Below are 13,036 nucleotides of genomic sequence, written 5' to 3' on the forward strand. Positions count from 1 at the left end.
AGAATGAGAGAGAGAGAGCACATGAGAGGGGGGAGGGCCAGAGGGAGAAGCAGGCTCCTTGCTGAGCAGGGAGCCCGATGCGGGACTCGATCCAGGGACTCCAGGATCATGACCTGAGCCGAAGGCAGTCGCTTAACCAACTGAGCCACCCAGGCGCCCCAAAACTTACTTTCAATAAGTTCCAAATACTGGTTACCACTCACACAGATTTTCCCTAGACATAATTCTCAAGCTTTCCCTGTGTATTTCTTCACTCTCATATCGTTCAACTTAAGAGTGACAACTTTGAGTTGTGGCTTGGTTGGAAGGTGACACCCTTATTTTGTATCTGCAGCAAAGCTGAATTCCCTTGCTTAGCTGAAAACTCTCTTTGGATTTTGTTGCTTAAGGTGTTTTAAAATCTTATTTCTTAATATTTGGTGAAAGAAGAGACAGATTTTCTAACCCAGTAAATCGTTCTGACTTTGGACTCTATTCTTTTCTGTTATTGCTTGAAAACCAGACAAATTCTTACCTGAGCTCATCTTTTACATGTAATACCTTGCTGACAGCAGGCAATAGTAGCCAATATATATGTTCTCTCCAACACTTTCTAGCCACTTCCCCTGGAGCTCCAAACTTGTAGGCAGTGGCCTATCTTTCAAGTTATCATAGACAGCAGTTTTATCAAATGTTTTGCCTGGCATTACAAGGGTCTCAGGCCTTCCAGACTCTCATGTTTGTTTACTTGAACTTCATGTCAACCCCACACATTTTAGACTTTTTTGTTGTTTTGTTCTGTTATAAAAAACTCCCCACTTCAGAGTGATAGGTTCTATGGAAATTAGGATAAAGAATATTAGCTGTTATAACAGACAATTCCCGAATCATAATGGCTTAACACAGTAAAAGTTCATACTTTGCTTACCCAAAATTTAATGTAATGTTCAGTAGGTAGCTTTCTATATGGTTATTTAGGGTGCCAGATGACTTATTTATTGAGGCCAAAATTTAGCCACCTGACACATTACATGGGTACATCTTTGAGCTTTTAGATAATAGCCACTTGAGGAAAACCTGACCTCTCTCTCCATCGCTCTTTTATTCAGCATGTATCTTCATGCTGGGGAGCACTGGGAAGCAGGGGTTTTGAACACTGATTCACCCGAATGGCACTGTCCTCTGAGAACTCTTTCATATATATATATATATTTTAAAGATTTTATTTATTTATTTGACAGAGAGAGAGAGCAAGAGCAGGAACACAAGCAGGGGGAGTGGGAGAGGGAGAAGCAGGCTTCCTGCCGAGCAGGGATCCCAATGTGGGGCTCGATCCCAGGACCCTGGGATCATGACCTGAGCCAAAGGCAGACGCTTAATGACTGAGTCACCCAGGTGCCCCTCTTTCATATATTTTAAATGCAAATAAGTCTAAAGCAACTTATTGCCGTTCAAAACAGAGATAGTTTAACAGGAATTCAGGCTGCCATCTTGCATCAATCCAAGGGACATCATTCACAATTATCCACTGGAATCATGTGCCCTGGAGTTGTGTGACAGAATGATGCTGTCAGGAGGATGGAGCACAGTTCACCAGAGTTTTTTTTGTAACTTCAAAACCAGTTCCACCTACTCTGTTAGAAGGTTATACCCATTTTGGGAAGTTAATGAAGATCCTTTTGAACTTGAACTTTTATAGATTTCTTTTTTCCCCTAGGTTGACTGAGATATAATTGACACATAACATTGCATAAATTTAAGGTGTACAAGATGTTGATTTGATTCACTTACATATTGCACAATGATTACCACTATGGTGCTAGCTAATACCTTCCATCATGTTACATAATTACCATTTCTTTTTTTGTGGTGAGAACATTTCAGATCTACTCTTTCAGCAAACTTTCAAGAGTATAGTATGGTATTATTAATTGTAATCACCAGATTACATTTCATCATTCACCAATCACCATTAGATCCCCAGAACTTATTAATCCTTTTTTTTTTAAAGATTTTATTTATTTATTTGACAGAGAGAGACACAGCAAGAGAGGGAACACAGCAGGGGGAGCGGGAGAGGGAGAAGCAGGCTTCCCGCAGAGCAGGGAGCCCGATGTAGGGCTTGATCCCAGGACCCTGAGATCATGACCTGAGCCGAAGGCAGACGCTTAATGACTGAGCCACCCAGGCGCCCTGAACTTACTAATCTTTTAACTGAAAGTTTATACTCTTTGACCAATGTCTCCCCATTTCCCAACTCTCCAGCATGGCAACCACCTCTAGTCTCTGTATCTATGAGTTTGGCTTCTTTAGCATCCACATGTAAGTGATACCATGCCGTATTTGTCTTTTGCTGATCTTACTTATTTCACTTTAGGGAGCCAGGTTATTTCAATTTTATGGCCTTGGAATTTATGCTGGATCCATTACATCTGGTTGGCCAAAAGGAGAAAAATGTATGGGAAGTTTTGATGAGAGGCATCACTCCCGCTCACATTCTAATGGCTGTAATTCAGTCACATGTTTGCATCTCCCTGAAAGTGAGACTGGCAAATGTTGTTTAGCTGTTTTCCTGGAAGGAAAGGAAAACTGATTTTGGTGAACACATAGCAGTAACTTCCACATCTTTTGTTTTCCTTCTTTAGAGACTAAACCTCCAGTCTTCTGCTGGGGTGGGTGGTGGGGAGGCAATCTGATTGTTCTGATTGGAGTTGCGATCTGTTTCTTCCCAACCCACCTAGCTCTCTGGAGGTATAATAGACATACAACACTGTGTAAATTTAAGGTATGTAAGGTGATGATTGATATACATATATGTTGTTAAATGGTAAGCACAATAAGGTTAGTTATCATATTCAACACCTCACATATAGCTTTTTTTTGTATGTGTGTGATGAAAACTTTTAAGACCTACTTTCTTAGCAACTTTTAAATAAAGAATACAATGTTGTTAAGGGTAGTCTCCATGCTGTATATTATATCCCAGAACATATTGTTGGGGAAGATCATTGAGGAGACTTGACCACCAGTTGACCCATGAGCTGGACCCCAGCAACTGGAGGCTCTTCACCCCTCCCCCATCCTTGAAATGTGGATTCCACTTGCTTTCCCTGCTCCTGAAGGCCGCTCCAAGGACATAGCCTTGAGATAGTGATGTGGTGTTGAAACCATCTGGCCGGTGCTGGCCGTTGTATGTGACTGAACCCAGTTAAGACCTCTATATAAATGTTTAAGATTTGGTGACAGGTACGGAGATCTTGCTTCTGCCCAAGACAAGGCTTGTTTGTAAGTTCCCTTTGTTTTCTGAAACTGCTGTCTACCAACCTGGAGTGGCCTGTGTCTTTCATTGGTGTCTCCCTACCATCTACATAGGGGGCTAGTTTCAGATTACACCTGGGAAGCTCCTGAAGAGCTTGTGATCCAAAACATATTCATCTTATAACTGAAAGTTTGTACCCTTTGAACACCTTAATCCATTTTTCCCACCTCTCCCTATCCATGAGAACCACCAGTTTACTCTTTCTGTGAGTTCAGTTTTCTTAGAGTCCACATATAAGCAGGATCATACAGCATTTGTTTTTCTCTGTCTTATTTCACTTTGCATAATATCCTCAAGGTCCATCCATGTTGTAAGTGGCAGGATTTCTGGGTTTTTGTTTTTATTTTTTTATGGCTGAATAATAGTCCATTGTGTGTGTGTGTGTGTGTGTGTGTGTGTGTGTATGATGACATTTTCTTTATCCATTCATCCATTGATGGGCACTTAGGTTGTTTTCATGTTTTGGCTACTGTAAACGAGGATGCAATAAATATGGAAGTGCAGATACCTCCTTGAGATAGTGATTCATTTCCTTCAGATATATACCCAGAAGTGGAATTGCTGGATCATATGATAGGCTGGACTTTGTGATCAGGTAGGATTGGAGGTTATGCTCTGCAATTGGATAGAGCTGAGAATTTGCTTCCCTGACTGCATGGGGCCATAGAACAGCCTTCATGGCAGGTATAGCCCATTGGCTAGGGATCCAAATTGGGGAAAATTGCCAACCAAGCTCCCTGGCCAGACCAGGCCACTGGCTTGGTTCTACAGATGGACAGAGCTGCTGGCTGAAATCTCTTCTCAGGCAGAGCTATGAGAAAGAATGTGGTCCTCCAAGATCTGAGCACTAGTTGCTATACCTCCACCCCACTTCTCTATCTGATACCTAGTGGTCTAGCTCTGCAGATTCTCTCAGTGATCCTCCTGATGAAAGACCTGAGTGGGCCTCCTGAGAAGGGTTCTGCAATGCTGTGGCAGCTGGATGTCCACTCTGGACTCTTGTTTTCCCACTGGAGAAACCATAGGCCCAAGGGGGCCCTTTCCTCATGGTGCTGTGCTGGCCTGGGGGAGGGGCAATGAGATCAAAGTGAAACTGCTCCTTTTACCCTTCTAATATGGTCCTTCTTGATCCTGTCACCCGGGTGCGGGGGGTGCCTCAGCCTCACCCCCAGGTTCTGGGACTTTCACAGTGATGTCTTGTCTGTGGATAGTTGGTAGTTGGTCTTTTTGTGAGGGGGACTGAAGCCAGAAATGACCTACATTGCCATCTTGATGATGTCACCTTTCTTGTTCCTTTTTTTTAAAAAAATATTTTATTTATTTATTTGACAGAGTGAGAGAGAGAGAGCACAAGCAGGGGGAGCAGCAAGCAGAGGGAGAAGCAGGCTCCCTACTGAGTAAGGAGCCCGATGCGGGGTTTGATCCCAGGACCCTGGGATCATGGGATCATGACCTGAGACGAAGGCAGATGCTTAACTAACTGAGCCGCCCAGGCGCCCCACCCTTCTTGTTTCTTAAATAGACTTGCAATCAATCCACTTTAGTCTCCCATACAACCCTTCTTCCAGAGATATGTGTTGTCACCAATTCTGATCCTTTGGGGATTTAACAGTATAAATAGGTTTGTTTTGGCTTTCCTCAATACTGACAGGAATTCATGTTCTTAGGTCTGTAACATGGCTGACAAAACATCATCTGCTTTCTAGTTTCCAAAATTTTGTTGCTGTTATGGGCTCTTCCGTTATCCTTGTCACTGTAGGTTTGAGATTTGCAGTAAATTCCCTGTGAATGCATGTTAGTAAGCTTTCAGGAAGGGTCAGGAGTAGACCCATTTGTTTAATCCACCTTTTTATCTCCATCAGCACTTTCTTTTTATAATTTTCTTGAATATCAATTTCTATCTTTCAAGGGAATGGTTGAATGCATTTTGATATATTAATAGCATAGATATATATCCAATAAAAAGAATGTTAACTCCTTTCCATGCAACTTGGAGTGATTTCCCATGTATTTATGTTAAAGAAAAACCAGAATTGGACAGTAGTTAAAGCAGTAAAACCAGATTTTATTTAGGAACTATTGTAATGGGGGAAAAAAGACCTCCATATGGCACTGGGCTCAATTCCTAATATAGCATGAACAAGTGGGAATTTATAGCCAAGGAGCTGGGTAGGAGCCAGTGGATGAAAAATTATTAAGAGGAAACGTTAGGAGTAAGGGGGAATTCTGGCTACACCAACTTGACAGGACTCTTGCTGAAGGCAGGCCAAGGTGATCAGATATCTGAGGTAGGGAATGAGGAATCTCCTCATATATTATGGAATCAGATATAGAGAGTAGATTTGCTGTAAACTGACTTTGGATTCTTGCTAAAATGGGCTATGTAACAGGACAGACACTGAAACTCAAGGGCAAAGCCTAGCTGAAAAGAGGGCTTAGAGGAGCCTAACTAAAGTTTGGTCAAGAATCTTTGTCAACTGTTAAATGAGTACCTAAAGATGTGTGTGTGTGTGTCTGTGTGTGTGTTTGTGTGTGTGTAAAACATATGATTATATAACTACAGAAAAGGATTTTAACATTGGCTACCAGGCTGGCAGAAGGAAGCATGGGTTTGGGAGGAGAAAAGTCAACTACTTACAGAGAGGAGTCCACAAAAATAGCATTTGTCTTGTAATTCCGTTTCTTTAAAATGTACAGTGTATGTGACTATGTGTCTAAAGACGTACTTGAAAGACTGCTTAAAATATATTAATTGTGATGTGGCAGATAAAAGATGGTCAAGAACTTCTTGATGGCCCTCCTGTCAAGATATGGACATCCATGAACTCTCCCTTCAGATCTGGACAGACTCAATGACTGGCTTGACTTGCAGAACATAGCAGAAGTGAAGCTCCACCGCTTTCCAGGATTAGGCTTGAAGTGAGTGTCAGCTTTCTCTTTCTTCTTTTGGAACACTTTCCCTTGGAGCCCTGAGCCACCCATGAGAGAAGTGTGAAAACCCTGAAGCCCTCGAAAATGAGGTGCCATGTGGAGAGAGAGAGGTTAAGGTGTCAGATTATACGAGTGAAGGAGCCATCTTGGGAATGAAAATGTATCTAAAGACATGCTTGAAAGAATACTTAAAATATTAATTGTATTATCCCTCAATATGGGGATTTCAGATGATTGACTTTCTTGCTCATGATTTCAAAAGACATAGTGTAATGTAGTAATTGAAAACATTTATTCTGGAGACAGATTACTTGGGTTCAAATACCATGTCTGTCATTAACTGTTTAATCTGGGGCAGGTTAACTAACCTCGTGTGCCTCAATTTTCTCATCTATAAAATGGGGATAATAATAGTACCTGCCTGATGAGATTGTTGTGAGGACTGAATGAACTAATCCATGCAAAGCATTTAGAATAGTGACTAATAAATGTGAACTACCGCTAGCAATAAATGTGTTGTTCAAATTATTTTCCCTGAGCCTGTGAAAAAAAAGATACCAAGAATGGTAATATGGATAGACACTTCCCTTCATTCTTAATAGATTCTTTGCTAATGAACACAATATATAGTATATAGCCTTAAGGAAGCAGGGATAAAATCTCATGTAAGGAATTTTGAGTTTTATTTTATTCCTTAAGTATAAGGTGAACAATTGGTACCTAAAAGAGAGTAATACACAGCTAAATTTTAATGTATTTGGTAAGTACTTAGACGAAAGCAAGAAGGACCCACAACATTAGGAGCTGCAAGAGGGGAATTATGGCTGGACTGGAGAACTTGTTGAGGACTAGGAGTGTGACCAACAATGAAAGGAAATTAAAAAAAAAAAAAATCTTCAAGAAGTTAGGAGAGCTCTCCGTTTCCTAGAACTTATATCCTTTGGAAGGCTAGAGAGTTTAAGAAGCTCTTCGGTTAGATCCCAACTCACCAAAGTTTTAACTCTAGTTTATTGGGGAATATTTTTCTTATGAAATGGAAGTTAAGACAATACAGGAAATAAATGAGAATTATAGGATTCCCTCCCTGGCTCCATTTAAAGTAAAGCATTATCTGTAGATTCATTTCCCTAAAGCTGTGCCAATGCAAGTAAACTAAATGGAGAGGAAATTCTCCTGATGATACAGGCCAATAAAACCCGCTCTTAATGTATTTTGGATTTGAATAATGCACACTGACTTTTTACATTTATTTGAATGCATTTGTTAGCTGCACTATAATCTTCACTCTGGCTGTATGGAAATGCCCAAATAATGTGGTAATAAGATGCATATGACCTAGTTCTCAGAAATCATTAACTGAAGATGGATCTTTCTCTATGATATTTTAATGTCAGAAGGTAAAATATGTCGTTTTATCTTCTTGTCTTAAGGAGTTTAGTAAATGTGGGTCTAGATGGAGGATGAATGGATTGTTGGAAACAAACTCAATTTTCTCTTTCCTCAACTAGCTTCAAATAATCTGTTGCAATTCTGGGTCATCAAGTGGGACATTTATTTGAATGTCTACTCTATGTTAAGCAGTCTGGAGAATTTAATGGAAGGTTTAAAGATTTGAGAGGATTTTAAACCTAGTTTTGTAATATTATATGCAATTATGATACAAGGCAGTATGATATAAGAGCTATGTTATTTTATTTAATGCATATATGTCTGATCTAATTCTGAAAAGAGAATTTCAGGAGTCAAATAAGGTCTGTAATTGAGTTAAAACTTCACAGTATTGAGAGATGCTAGAGAATGAAATTAATTTTATCCAGAAGGATTAGATAAAGTGTTTGAGAATGACTGGGATTTTGATGAATAGAATGGGGACCCATGTAAACAACTGAATCAACTGTATCTACCCTGCAGGTCAGAGGGTGATATGGCTTAGCCAAACACCCTAAAACTATTTTTTAGTTGCTGTTAGGCTTGTTATATGCCATGCACTGGAAATTTAGCATTGTTCTCATTGTCATTCAACTTGTCTAAGAGGGAGAACTAGAATTAGAACCCAGGAATATCTGGTTTCAAAACCATTACATTTTATTGCCTGTTGCTAGATAAATTAGAACTTCTTGGTAAAATCATCAAAGGAAGGCTACCATTCTTCTTTTAATTAAAAATATTTTTTTTAATTGAAATGTAGTTAACATACAATATTATATTAGTTTCAGGTGTATAACATAGTGAATCAATATTTATATACATTATGAAGTGATCACCACAATAAATCTAGCTACTGTTACCATATAAAATTGTTATAACTTATTATTAATTATATTCTTTATGCTATACCTTGCATCCTATGTCTTAGTTATTTTATAACTGGAAGTTTATACTTTTTAATCCCCTCCCCCTATTTCTTCATTCCTCTCCCTGCCTCCCCACCAAATTGTTCTCTGTATCTAGAAGTCTGTTTCTGTTTTGTTTGTTCATTTGTTTTATTTTTTAGATTCCACATATAAATGAGATTATATAGTATTTGTCTTTCTCTATCTGACATTTCATTTAGCATAAAATCCTCTAGGTCCATCCATGTTATTGCAAATGGCAAGATCTCATTCTCCTTTATCGCTGAGTAGTATTCCCTTATTTATATATACCCCATCTTCTTTATCAGTTCATTTATTGATGGACACTTGGGTTGCTTCCCTATCTTGGCTGTTGTAAATGATGCTGCAGTAAACATGGGGGGGGATGCATATAACTTTCTGAATTAATGTTTTTGTTTCCCTTATAAAAATATGCAGAAGTAGAATTGATGGATCACATGGTAGTTCTATTTTTAATTTTTTGAGGAACTTCCATAGTGGTTTCCAAAGTGGCTGCACCATTTTGCATTCCCACCAACAGTACATGAAGTTTCTCTTTTCTCCACATCTAGGCCAACACTTACTTCTTTTCTTTTTTTTTTTTTAAAGATTTTATTTATTTATTTGAGAGAGAGAGAATGAGAGAGAGCACATGAGAGGGGGGAGGGCCAGAGGGAGAAGCAGACTCCCTGCCGAGCAGGGAGCCCGATGCGGGACTCGATCCAGGGACTCCAGGATCATGACCTGAGCCGAAGGCAGTCGCTTAACCAACTGAGCCACGGAGGCGCCCCAACACTTATTTCTTATCTTTTTGAAAGTAGCCATTCTGACAGGTGTGAGGTAATAATCTCATTGTGGTTTTGATTTGCATTTCCCTGATGATGAGTGATCTCGAGTATCTTTTCGTGTGTCTGTTGGCCATCTATAGGTCTTCTTTGGAGAAATGTCTATTCAGGCCCTCTGCCCATTTTTTTTAATTGGATGGAAGGCTATCATTCCTTATGTTTATACATAAAGCATTGGATGCTGGATGGAAAGACACCCATCCAACATTTTAAAATCACTTGTTTGGTAGAGGCAGAAATTAACCTACAGACAGCAAACAAGCAAACAGAAAACACAGAAACAAGACAAAGTAATGGAAAACATAGTTTTTAAATATTGTAAATAAGTAGATTATATCTTTTGAGATCCAATAATAATGACATTTTGCATATGAATGACAGAGTTATAAACACATAAAATTTCAATTATCTGGCTTAAATAAAGTTCTTTTTAGATTAATATACCCAACAACAACAACAACAAAAAAGTAGGAGAGTAAATTGTTTATTGACTGTGGCTAATTTAGAGACTATTTGGTAGAGAATATTATGAAATTTAGAAGACGTTTTTCAGAAATGAATATTGTAGAATTTAATTAAGTATAAAATAGCAAAATTAAAAATAGAAATGAATAACATTTATTTTTGAGGGGAAGAGAACACATGAAATATAAACTAGTGGAATAACAAAGAGAAATCTTTAACCACAGTGCTGGGAGACATTAAATCCTCTGACAAAAGTTCCGTGGAGACAAGTGACTACTAAGTGCACGCTCCTCAGGCTGGACCAGGATCGGAGGTGTGAATAAGGAAGCAGCTGATGTGTAGAACTGGTTTTTAAAAAGTGTAAAAATGCTTGAGGTTGACATTTGTTAAAACCCATTCCACTAAAACAGTATACTTTTTAATAAGTACACAAGAAACCAAAATGTCAAAAGATGAATCAATCTTTTCTTTTAAGATCTTTTGGAGCTGTACTTAGTCTCACTCCTACTGTGACTCTTTCACTTGGAAATTACTCACAACAAAAGAACAAGTCTCTCATTTTTGTGGTCATAGGGGATAAGAGAGATGCTGTTTGAATTGAAAAAGCATTTTTAAAAATGCTTACTTTATAATAAAATGGCACTTTAATCTGGAGAACAATTCTTTTTCACATTTGCTACCTAATACACTGCATGCTTTCAATTGATCATCATGATGACTTTAATTATTAAACATGAAATAAATTCCCCTCTTCTCCATTAGGCTATTTAACTTTAATTTTCATAATGTAATGGAGTAGGAAAGGTCAAGGGCTCCCGTCTTGTAGGAAATTTCATTCATCTTCTAGGCAAGAATGGCTTTAGCAAAAGATCAAGTTACACAGGTGCTCAAGGAAATAGGTTCTAGAGGGCAGCAAAGGACCTAAGGCCCTTTGAAAAGTTTTTTTAAGAATGAAGTATTTTCCAGTTGGACTCTGTATTTTATTTCCCTTATCCCTCTCCCTGCAAATACTAAGCCTCTGGCCCATGAGGGGACACATATGGTGCTGGGCTGTAGAGGGGATAGAACTCTACCATTCGGTCTTGAAGATGCCATGCATATGTGGAGAAAGATAATCCAAGAGTGGGTCCTACCTTAGGGTCACCTCAGGGTCACATGTATCACTAAAATGGCAAGATTTTTTAAAAATGAGAACATTCAATAAAATGGAAAGTGTTGTTATTTAAGAACTTAAGAGAGCCTTACAGAGCATACATAATTCTCAAACCTCAATGTGCATCAGAATCACTTGCAGGGTTTATTAGAACAGATTGTTGATCTCTAATCCCAGAATTTCTGATTCTGTAGGAGTTGGGTGGTGAAGAGACTGCATTTCTAACAGGTTTCTATTGGTCTGGGAACCACACTTTTAGAACCATTTTAGAGTTCTAATGGGTGACCCATGACTCAGTTTTATGCCTCAAATGGGTTTTAGATGAGCTTAAATATGGACAACTGCATCTTTGGGGTAGCAAATGGGTCACAGAAGTGCCAGAGTCATAGGCCTATGGCCTCTGACTGTGATCAGTCTTGAGTGTTTAATCCCTGTGCACCATATGAATAGGATTACTTTCTAAATGTGCCAAGACATGGAAAAGTTGAAGGTGCACTCGATTCTATAGAACTTAAATGTTTCCAGTGATTTAATTCTATTGGGAAAAAACTCAGTAGATATAACTTGTCTCTGGAATAGAATATTTTAAATGGGCAGGGGATCCCCGAATCATTCCCCAAACAGTTACACTTTGCAAGAAGAGAAAGGAATGAGAACATTTGCTGAGTGGATTTCTTGCGGTAGGCTCATGCCGGGTACTCAGTATGTTATTGTGTTTAATTCTCACTATAACTTAATGAGATAGGTGTTCTTTTGCTCTTTTGCTTCATCTAACTGGGATTTAGAGGACATAACTAATTTACTTACAGTCACAGAGCTGGTGAGTGAACCAGTTAAACCCAGGTATCTCTGACTTGAAGTTCCAAGCTCTATCACATGGCCTCAGGAGTGAAGCAAATCGGGGAACCCTTTCTTTACATCATCTGAAATTGGATCAGCTTCAGAAAAAGTTAAGTTTGAGGTTATATGTAAGTTTCGAATGAAAAGTCTTAACCAATTTAAATACTTCAGGCTTGCAGGGGATTATCTAGCTAGAAGTTTTAAGCATGTGATTACTGTGACTCTTCTTGTGTGTGTGTGTGTGTTTCCCTCCTGATGGTTATTCGGAGCTGACACCTGGAGTGTGTCAAAATTTCTGGCTATATTATGTAGGCACAGTAGGTGATGAATTGGATAGTTATATGACAGCAGGTTGGAGGACCCAGGTTTTTTGGGTAGTTTTCCTGTGTCCTCCACAACACTTTGTAGAGACTTAGTCTGGAGAACCTTGTCTAGAAGCCATCTCCCACTGCCTCTGCAGATAGCTTTCTCTAGGTTTCAGACTCTTGACTTTTTCATTCTTGCCTATCTTCTTTTGGTACCTCTTAATCTCAAACTTACAACACTCTTTACACTTAATTTGCGTTGCCGTTTTACTTGAGCTTCAATTTATCACTTGTAATGTTAAAAGGGGTCATTAATTTCTTTTATTGTGTTTCCCCTCACATTTATTTCTTGTTTGAAATGTGCCCACTCACAATGGGGTGCCTAAATAAGTATTTTAACTGGATGCTTTATTAATTATTTTAGCTGATTTTCTTCAGTTACTTTAATTAGTGCTGTGTTGTATTATTTTTGTCTCTTGACTCCTCAAATTAAAAGTTCACCTTTTGATATATTGAACACACTTGAAATCACTTGAGTGAATGAAGACTTCTATCTGAGAGAGGTACGGCAATTAAAAACTTGTCGGACTTTGAAAGGTTGCCATTAGGTAACAAGGGAAAGACTAACATCCAGAGAGATTAAGAGATTGGCTGGCAGCCTGGCTAGTGGAAATAGGTTTGAAATCAGCCAGATCTGCTTTTGATTCTTGGATTTTAATTTACCAGTTCCATGATCCTGGGCAACTTCATAGTTTCGAACATGTTTCTTCATCTAAAAAGTGGGAATGGTAATAATGCGGAGTCCCTGGAAAGATAACTAAGTATTGGCATCAGCGTAGTGTTGG

General features: G+C 38.8%; 1 pseudogene; it reads left to right on the forward strand.

Annotated features, from left to right (window-relative positions):
* Positions 1-2,572, forward strand: part of LOC145716418 (U6 snRNA-associated Sm-like protein LSm3 pseudogene) — a 3,380-nt pseudogene extending 808 nt beyond the window's left edge.
* The last annotated feature ends 10,464 nt before the right edge of the window (positions 2,573-13,036 follow it).

Source organism: Leptonychotes weddellii, chromosome 12 (assembly GCF_054177405.1).
Source record: "Leptonychotes weddellii isolate Sample4059 chromosome 12, ASM5417740v2, whole genome shotgun sequence".
In the NCBI taxonomy this organism is placed as follows: Eukaryota; Metazoa; Chordata; class Mammalia; order Carnivora; family Phocidae; genus Leptonychotes; species Leptonychotes weddellii.